The sequence below is a fragment of the Pelmatolapia mariae genome, linkage group LG20, assembly GCF_036321145.2.
Source record: "Pelmatolapia mariae isolate MD_Pm_ZW linkage group LG20, Pm_UMD_F_2, whole genome shotgun sequence".
Classification (NCBI taxonomy): domain Eukaryota; kingdom Metazoa; phylum Chordata; class Actinopteri; order Cichliformes; family Cichlidae; genus Pelmatolapia; species Pelmatolapia mariae.
Window position 1 is genome coordinate 21,545,401 of NC_086244.1, and position 9,059 is coordinate 21,554,459.

Sequence of the window (9,059 nt, forward strand, 5' to 3'; positions counted from 1 at the left end):
AAGAGGGTGAGAGAAAGAAAAAAAAAAAAAACCATGGCTCCCAATAAGGAGTCGGCTCGCGTCGTTCACTTCAAAGACTTAAAGAGCCGTTTCGTTCGCGGCCGACACATCACTACTTTGAATTGGGACAGCCTTCGTCTCCTCGCTGTGACGTAATCGGCCTTAAAATGCGGCCTTTAAGGCTGCAGACCCTGAATTGGGATACAGCCTATATTCTTCCTTGGTCAAACAGCAGCACTCCTGCGATTGTTTTGCTCCAGGTGTTGGGCCAAAAAGTGATAGTCGGGCAGAAACTGATTGCCGTCCGCGGGAGCGTGCGGAGCTGCTTAAAGCTGTAGCGCCCAGGTTACTTACAGCTACTTCCGTGCAGCTGATATAAGGTGCGGTAAGCTGAAGACAGCTTCAAACTTTGTGCTACCAAAGTTTGGGCGAGTTATACTGAGTAACTCGTCCACTTTAGGTCAGTGTTATTGCTGGAATTAATGATTAAACCTGTGGGTTAAATCCCTTGCTCACAACTTCAAGTGTATGTCAGTTGGTAGGAGTGATCCTAGAAGGTAAGTAAGCTTCATAATCTTGTGTTACCAACAATCTGCTGTGTTTTTACTTCACAAACATTTGTAAAGGAATTAAACATATTCTATTTAAAATACATTCAGTAAATTTTACTGTGTGTCTGAATCAGTGTGGTGGAGGTGAAATGTTGTAATTTTGGTGTTTACCGATTCTACCAATGCTGCAGTGCACATGTCGTAATTAGTCATCCTTTTTGTACTGGCAGCTGACTGTTTTTGCACTTACTTGAATGAAGCAATTCAAATGAACTTTGAACTACATTTCTAAAATTTACATCAAAGTCAGCTTTATTGTCAAAAACCATATGCACAGGTCATACACAGGAATTTGAAATTTCAATGCTCCCACAGCCCTCGGTGTACACTAAAACAATATAAAGATTAAAATAAGCCTTATGTACGACACAATACAATACTATACATACAAAACTTACATAGACAACAGTTTCCAACACAGAGTGCTTGTAGGCAAGAGTTCGTGTGCAAGTGGGTTGGGGCAGTCAGTGAGGGGCGATGGTGGAGGTTCAGAGTTGTGTATGTCCTGGGGGGTGGGCAGGGTTAAGAGGGGAGAGGTGGATGCAGGTCTGTAGTTCGTGTGTGTCAGACTAGAGAGGGACAGAGCAGGGAGAGAATTCAGCATCCTGACAGTCTGACTGATTAGGTGTGCAGGATCAGATCAGCAACACTGTAATACCAAACAAAAAAGACAAGCTGAGCCCCAACAGATGTCATGATATGTATATCAATTCTTTAGACCTGTGTGGAAAAGAACCACCAGTCAGCCTGCCTTAAAGCCTGACAACAGGACAGCAGGTGTGACCAAAAGAGGGGGTCCCTATGAAATCTATACCTACAAACTGAATCACAGCCATTAACCATCATGAAACATCCAGTTTGCCATTTCATCGTTTTTTTAGGACTGGAGAAAACATGAAAGACTTTTAAAATAATCAGTCTTACAGATGGAGGTGCCACGTCGACCAGAAATGTTTGACTTCCATGGAGTCTCCATGCTCAACGTCATCACTGACAACTGGGACAACGTACAGAACTTCAAAGCAAGACCAGATGATATTCTTATCTCTACGTACCCTAAAGCAGGTACTGATGTGGTGTGTGCAAGAGTGCGGAGCTTATCTAATTATAAAATAACTTTTTTTGTTAAAAAAATAATTTTAATGTTGGTGTCTGAGTTCATAGGATTCCCACTAAACGTTATGCATCCATGAGTGTTGACCTGAAAAATACTAAAATGATGCTGAGTGTATTAATTTGGGTTATGGAGCTTATATCTTCATGTTTGGTATCCCACTGAACAATATGCATTTATCAGTTTCAACCTCAGGAACCACATGGATCTCTTACATCCTAGATCTTCTGTATTTTGAGAACATGGATCCAGATCGTCAGACATCCATCCCTCTTCATGAAAGAGTGCCCTTCCTGGAGTTTTCTGTACCTTCTCAACCTTTAGGTTGAATCTTGTGACCATCATTGCATTTTAACAGTTACAAGTTACTCCTTCTTATCATTTAGGGAAAGACTTGGCAGACAAGCTTGATTGCAGATGATTCCTTCTTATTTGTACCTAACTCAGGTACCGATTTGGCAGACAAATTTCCACCACTCCTCGTCTCATTAAAACTCATCTACCAGTTCAGTTTGTACCAAAGTCCTTCTGGGAGCAGCGCTGCAGGGTAAAAATCATGCAAACCTGTAGTCATAGAGACATGGGATTTATGAAATCCACAGAGTATAATTCAGTTTTGCCTCTTTCTGTAGGTGGTTTATATGGCCCGCAATGCAAAATACAATGTAGTGTCCTATTTCCACTTTAACCGCATGAACAGTGCCCTGCCAGAACCAGGAGACTGGAGCACCTTTCTGCAGGACTTCATGGAGGGAAAGAGTGAGTTCTGTTTAGTTTTAGTGTAAAGGAAAAATAATATCATCATATTTCCCATGTTAACATTCCTTTGTGTATTGTTCTGTCTCTGCAGGGGTTTATGGATCGTGGTATGACCATGTGAACGGCTGGTGGGAGAAGAAGCAAACTTATTCAGATTTTCACTACATGTTCTATGAAGATTTGATTGAGGTACAGCACCGAGTTTGGCTAACGTGTGCCGACTGACAGTTATGTCATCTGCATCAACCACATTTTCACTCTTCATAGTAGTTCTTGCTTCCTCCTCACTAATCCTCTGAATTTCCTGATACTACCTGTTTTCCATCTGTCCGCTGCCTCTCATATTCTTCGTTCATCAACTTCTCGGAGAACTCCTTCCACTTTTCCACATGTAACCCTGGTTAACATAGCTGTCAATAAATAAAAGCCTGTTAGTAAAAACAGTCATAAGAAATATATTACAGGTGATAAATGGTCAATAAATAGATCATAATGGTTAAGAAAATTCATTAAAAACATCAGCAATGATATAATTCATGGTATAAGATTTCATTTGTGTTTAAAAGCATGTTAAAAGGTTAAAAAAAACTTGCAAATTCATGGTGTTTTTATGTTAATTGAGGTAAAATGGCTAAAATATGTGTTCAGACTCTTATTGTGAAAGGGTACGCTGCAGCGTGACTCCTGTGATCAGCCACACCCAATCGGGTTGTTCCTTCTTTTTGATGCTGGAGAGGGAGAAATGCAGACAGTCCTTGCGGAGCTGCTGCTAAACGAGTGAAAAAATAGTAAAAACAAGCCAGAAGTCTATGGAGGACCACAAGAGCCACGCGCATCGAAATAAAAAATTCTGTGCTTAATTTTAATAAACTGATTTTTAAATTCTTTTCAAGTCTTCATTTCAAAAAACATTTTCGAATTGCACTTTAATAAACTGCATTTCAAAAACCTTTTTCGAATTGCACTTTAATAAACTGCATTTCAAAATCTTTTTTCGAATTCCACTTTAATAAAAACATTTTCGAATTGCACTTTAATAAACTGCATTTCAAAAAACATTTTCGAATTCCACTTTAATAAACTGCATTTCAAAAAACATTTTTGAATTCCACTTTAATAAAAACATTTTCGAATTGCACTTTAATAAACTGCATTTCAAAAAACATTTTCGAATTGCACTTTAATAAACTGCATTTCAAAAACCTTTTTCGAATTCCACTTTAATAAACTGCATTTCAAAATCCATTTCCCTTTCCTGTTCGCTCAGGGATTAACATGTGGATTAGCAGTTGGATTAGCAGTTGGATTAACAACTTCATTTTAAAAATCCTGCTGCTATTCAAATTAGCCACACCGTGGGATGTAAGGAGCTCTCTGATTGGTTGGTCAGACACAGGCTGTCTGCCAGCCTGGATTTTTCTAGCTCATAGCTTCGCCCTGCTACGAAGCTTGTGTGCTTGTACAAAGGCCGTTCAGCCTCGGGATTTATACTCGGCTCGACACGGATATGTGAAGAATGAAGGGACCCTGCAGCGAAACGGAGAGCCCAACCTCTGACTGAGTGCCCGTTTACTCAGTCTGACCACCTGTTGAAGGTAACGTGCTAACATGGCTAACGCTAGCATCACCGCACGTAGCCCCGTTATTTTAGGTCTTTTTAGCTTATGAAAGTTTTACGTCGCAGCTGTACGAGCTAGCTACGTGTTTTGTAAGCTGCTGTGCTCTTCACAAATAAAGCTGGAAGCAGCTCAGACTGTTAGAACCTGCACTGAGGCCTGTTACATTTATACAGTGTTAGAGCAATGGCTGCAACCTACCTACAGCCTTTAAACTAGCGATTCAAATGCTGATAGTAAACTCGTCAGTCCAGATGTTACCACATTACTCTATGGTACTTAGAGTTAAAACAACTGAGACAGGCTGATTAAAATAACAGCTCTCAGTTCTCTCATTCCTTATATCAAGACTGGAGATCACACTGCTGATTTCAGTTCATTTAATATGTGAGTGCACAGATTCATTCTCAACTGGACATAAATGATGATCAGAGGTTGTATATATGATGAATTCATCCAATCCCAGCCTCTAACACAGTGCGCTGAATCTTAGCTTTGAATGTCCAGTATATTCTAATCAGTGCAATGTAAGCATTCACTGAACCTACAGTATCTACACCTGTGTGGCAAATGTGTGGTAAAGATACAGATAATGAAATTTAATTATTAATACAATATACATCATGAAAAACAAAAGCTGAAACTGATTCAGTTTAGTACTTTTCTCTGTATGTTCTGTGATTATAAAGGCCTTAAATTCTGTGATATATACTGTAAATGATTTTCACAGAGGTCTTAAAGTACTTAAATCACTGCTGATAGTCTGGTTGTTTATATTTTCACGTTTTTGTGTCTGTAGGGCTGTTTGATGACGATTTGGACTCCTCTGGGAGATGAGGACACACCCACATCTGTTCCATACTGCAGCCATGGATGGTGTTACGGCTCTGAGTCAGCTTTGGGCCATCAGACGCACACACTGGAAAACCAGCACCTGGACTTCATGCAGGAGAGACGGCTTCAGTGATGTAGGTTCATAAGCGAGTTCAAACATTTCTGGCCTCTTATCACTTAGATTTCTTAATCTTAAAAGTGAATGCATTTAAAGCAGGAACTGCACACCTAGCCATCAGAAGTTTGGCAGCATGAGTACTGTAAAGTTTTGTAGGGCCCTTGTTAAAAATTCCACAAGCACCACACCACATTTGTCATGTACAGCTCCATTTTGTACAGTACATTGTTGAAATTATAAACTATATATTGTAGTTATCCACTTGTCAGTAATTTTTGAGTAAATGGATGTCACTGATAAATCAGTGGTGATTCACCTGCAAATGTTTTTAACAAACTTTGTTTTTTGTAGAATTCATCAGCAGCTGTGAAGAGATGTATTTGAATATCTTCTGGTTCCACTTTTCTTAACCTGGAATCTGAGGATGGCTGATTCCTGACAAGGACACACACCTCAGCGCTTATCATGGGTGTTACATCCTCTGTGCCGCAATTCCAGAGAAAACGAGAGAGCAACGACCACTCATTAAGACCAGACAGAAATCTGTCCCTTTCTGGCAGCTGTGAAAACTTCCAATAAGAAGGTTTGCATTCTTAGAACAATGCTGGGTCATGTGTGATGTGTGATCATATGAGGATATTACATTTTGACTTAATTCTGCTCAATTAAGTGTTTTGTTCGTTGATCCAATATGGCAGCTTTTTATTGTGCTCCAAGTTAAAACTCATTGTCCTCATGAGCACAGCATCTAACAAGCCCCGCATATTCTCCTCATTTGTTAGTACATTTCTATCCTTAACCACCCGCCTAACTAATCGATAGGCAGTCATTGTTAACCCAGCCCCTGACCTGTTTGGTATGGAAATCTTATTTTTGAAAATCTGCATATTTGCATATTTGGCAAAGATTGGGTTATGTCCGAAAACTGTAGTTCATTGAATTGTTTCTGATGTATAAACTGCAAAAAAGAACCTCAGATACGAGGTTTGTTTGATACACCAGATGCACTCACACCTAGGCGTGCAAAGGGCCAGTCAGCCAGTAAAATTTACCCCATTGGTGATGCTGATGAATTTTGAGTCTTTGGCCCGTGACTGTGTGGATTACAATCCGGTCATTTGTTGTAAACCTTGTAGAGTCATTATCATAAGTTTAAACATTTTCAAACGTCCTATAAGTGAGTATTTATCTACCTGCATCATTATTAGACCACAATTATTCAAAGAATGGTCAAAGTCTGATGTCTTCAAATTGAAAATTCACAGAGAATGAACAAAGACACAGGCAACTAAAGTATGTTTTTCACATGTCAATTTATGTTTCAAAATTTTAGGAAACATTAAAAAAAAATCTAATTTGTGAACTTAAACCTGGTTTTCGCATCATACGTTACATATGTAATCCATGTATCTCCAAACACGGCACCTCACACCAAATGATGAATAAATAGCACTAGCACCAGAAGAAGAAAAATACATTTCATGTTGGAGTGAACTGTCCCTTCTAAATTTATTCATATTTTCAATATTGATGTTAACAGGACTATGAAAAAGAAATAGACCGACTGTGTTCCTTCTTTGGTTTGTCTCCTTCAGTTGAAGAGAAGGAAAGAGTCAGAGCCAGTGTGACATTTGACAACATGAAACAAAACAAGATGACCAACTATTCCACAGTTCCTGTGATGAACCAAGAGGTGTCTCCTTTCATGAGAAAAGGTACAACTGCCTGCTGGACAACATTTGTTTCTCAGTATTTGCTCAGCCCAGTAGTGCTGATCAAATACACTTCTTTTTTACACCCTCTCCTGTCTGGCAGCTTTTGTGATCAGAATTGTGATCTGAATGAACTGTGGTGCCAACACATTTAGCTTCCACAAGAACCCTATATAAAAACTCTATAGGCTCCTCTTGTTCATGTGGATCTTTTATCTGTTTTATCTATCTATTTATTAATTTCTATTTGTGTTATTTCAGTTATTACATTATATGTGGTATTGTATGACAATGTCTAAGGCAGCACAGGCTGGAAAAAATGAGGGGAGGGATATAAATAAAGAATAGAGTACAAATAGAAAAGCACAATCACCAACTGCTGCACCTGTAAGAAAAACAAACATATAGCACCTGGAACACAAAGATTAGAAAATACACACATATATAAATCAGCAATCTTCTTTTAGTGTGAGTGAGGTAGAGAGAGCATGAAAGAGAATGAGAGTGCCTGTGCCATTCTCACAAATGTACTTGATAATGAGTGTGGGAAGCAGCAATAATGCCCCCTAGGAGCCAGAGGCAGACAGAGATGGAACCAGGACAACTGCAGCCCCGAAGAGAACCGAAGACCTGACGCCACATCTTCATCCAAGCAGGATGAAGGAGGGAAGCCCCAGATGGAGTCCCCACGGCCAAAGGGTGAGAGTCCCAGAGAACCAGAGGCAACGGGCAGTAGACCCCGCTAGAGGTTGCCACCCTGGTACGAGTTGAGAACAGGGGCCCAGGGACAAAGGGACCCAGGCGCCCAAGAACCACTGGCAGAGCTCCCCCCAATAAGGAGGAGGTCAAAGCCACCCCGAGCCAGCAAGAGAGTGGGCCATTGACAACGCCGGTACATCCAGCCGCACACCCCGCACAAGCCTCAGAGCCAGCCCCAGTCTCTCTCTCTCTCTCTCTCTCTCTCTCTCACTCACACACACACACACACACAGACCATTCACCCACCCACTAATGACACATGACACACATACTCACAAACAAAAGGTTGAAGGAATGTTAGGTGGGTGTGTCGTGGAGCGTGAGTGTACAGGACAAGTATGACTGTGGGATTGATCAAATACTCTGAATGTTCTCTTTCTCCAGGGAAAGTTGGTGACTGGAAGAACCACTTCACTGTTGCTCAGAATGAGCAGTTTGATGAAGACTACAAGAAGAAGATGAAGAATCCTGATCTAAAGTTTCGCTGTGAAATTTAGAGCCCTGGCTGAGGTTGACGGAGCTCTGAAGTGATATGTGATTAAACAGTTGAGGATAAATCAAATGTTAAGACAGATTAATTAGTATCCCAGTTGTAGTATTAGTATTCCTATACTATAATTGTTTTCCAACTCGGGGTATACTCCTGTTAAGTATACTTTTTTTTTTTTTCTTTTTTTTTTTTTTTTTAAACCTGTCCCGTTTGGTTCTTTTGCCATCAGAATTATTGTCTAAAGGCGAAGAAAGATGCCCAACGGATTTACTTTACCAAATGGACCATCCCAGCCTTGCCGTAATGGTCCATTTGATTTACCTTTTATTGTTTATTTTATTTTATTTTATTTTTTTTTACTTGCTAGATACGGGACAGGGGAAAAGAAAAGGGAGAAAGAAAGAGGGGGGAAAAAACAAAACAAAACAAAAAAAAAAAAACAGCGGAGAAGAGGGACGGGGATAAAGGGCAAAAAACAAAAACCAACAAAATAAGCAGACAAAAAATACATATATCGATCACCTGGATCACCTGTTGAGAAAGGAAAAAAAGAAAACAAGCAGAAGAAAACGAGAGTAATAGAATAAACAACATCACAATGATATATGGGAATATAACACTACATACTTAATATTAAACATTATTGTGCAGCACGTAAGATCGACAGCGCACAGTGTGCTTTGAGGTAGGAGCCAAAAAGGGTGTAGTTTGTGTGTGTGATCACCTGTGTGTACACCTGTGAGCATGAGCGCGCTTGTATTTAAAAGGTTCCTTAATGTAATGATCTGCTAGAGGGTGTGGGGGGCCACAGTCCCATCCTCCAGGGCATGAAGCAGGTATGGAGGAGATCAAAACTCCAGACATCCAGAGGCCCCCAGAACACAAGAGACCAAGGAAGACCAACAGAGGGGCAGCCGCGCCACTGTCCCAGAAAGAGCTGAGGAGAGTCCCAGATGAGGGATCACTCAGCAGCCGCGGAGCAGAAGCCAGGGGGGGTTGCAGTGACGTGCCCGTGAGCTCCGCCGGCAGCCAGCTGTGCCTGAGTG

General features: G+C 40.6%; 1 long non-coding RNA gene and 1 pseudogene across 1 annotated transcript; both read left to right on the forward strand.

The window, feature by feature from the left end:
* Positions 1-1,537: 1,537 nt before the first annotated feature.
* Positions 1,538-8,068, forward strand: LOC134618488 (cytosolic sulfotransferase 3-like; annotated as a pseudogene).
* On the forward strand, positions 3,956-5,601 carry LOC134618489 (uncharacterized). Its single transcript, XR_010091916.1, has 3 exons — positions 3,956-4,079; positions 4,900-5,068; positions 5,404-5,601. It is a non-coding gene; the product is annotated as an uncharacterized LOC134618489 (long non-coding RNA).
* Positions 8,069-9,059: the final 991 nt, after the last annotated feature.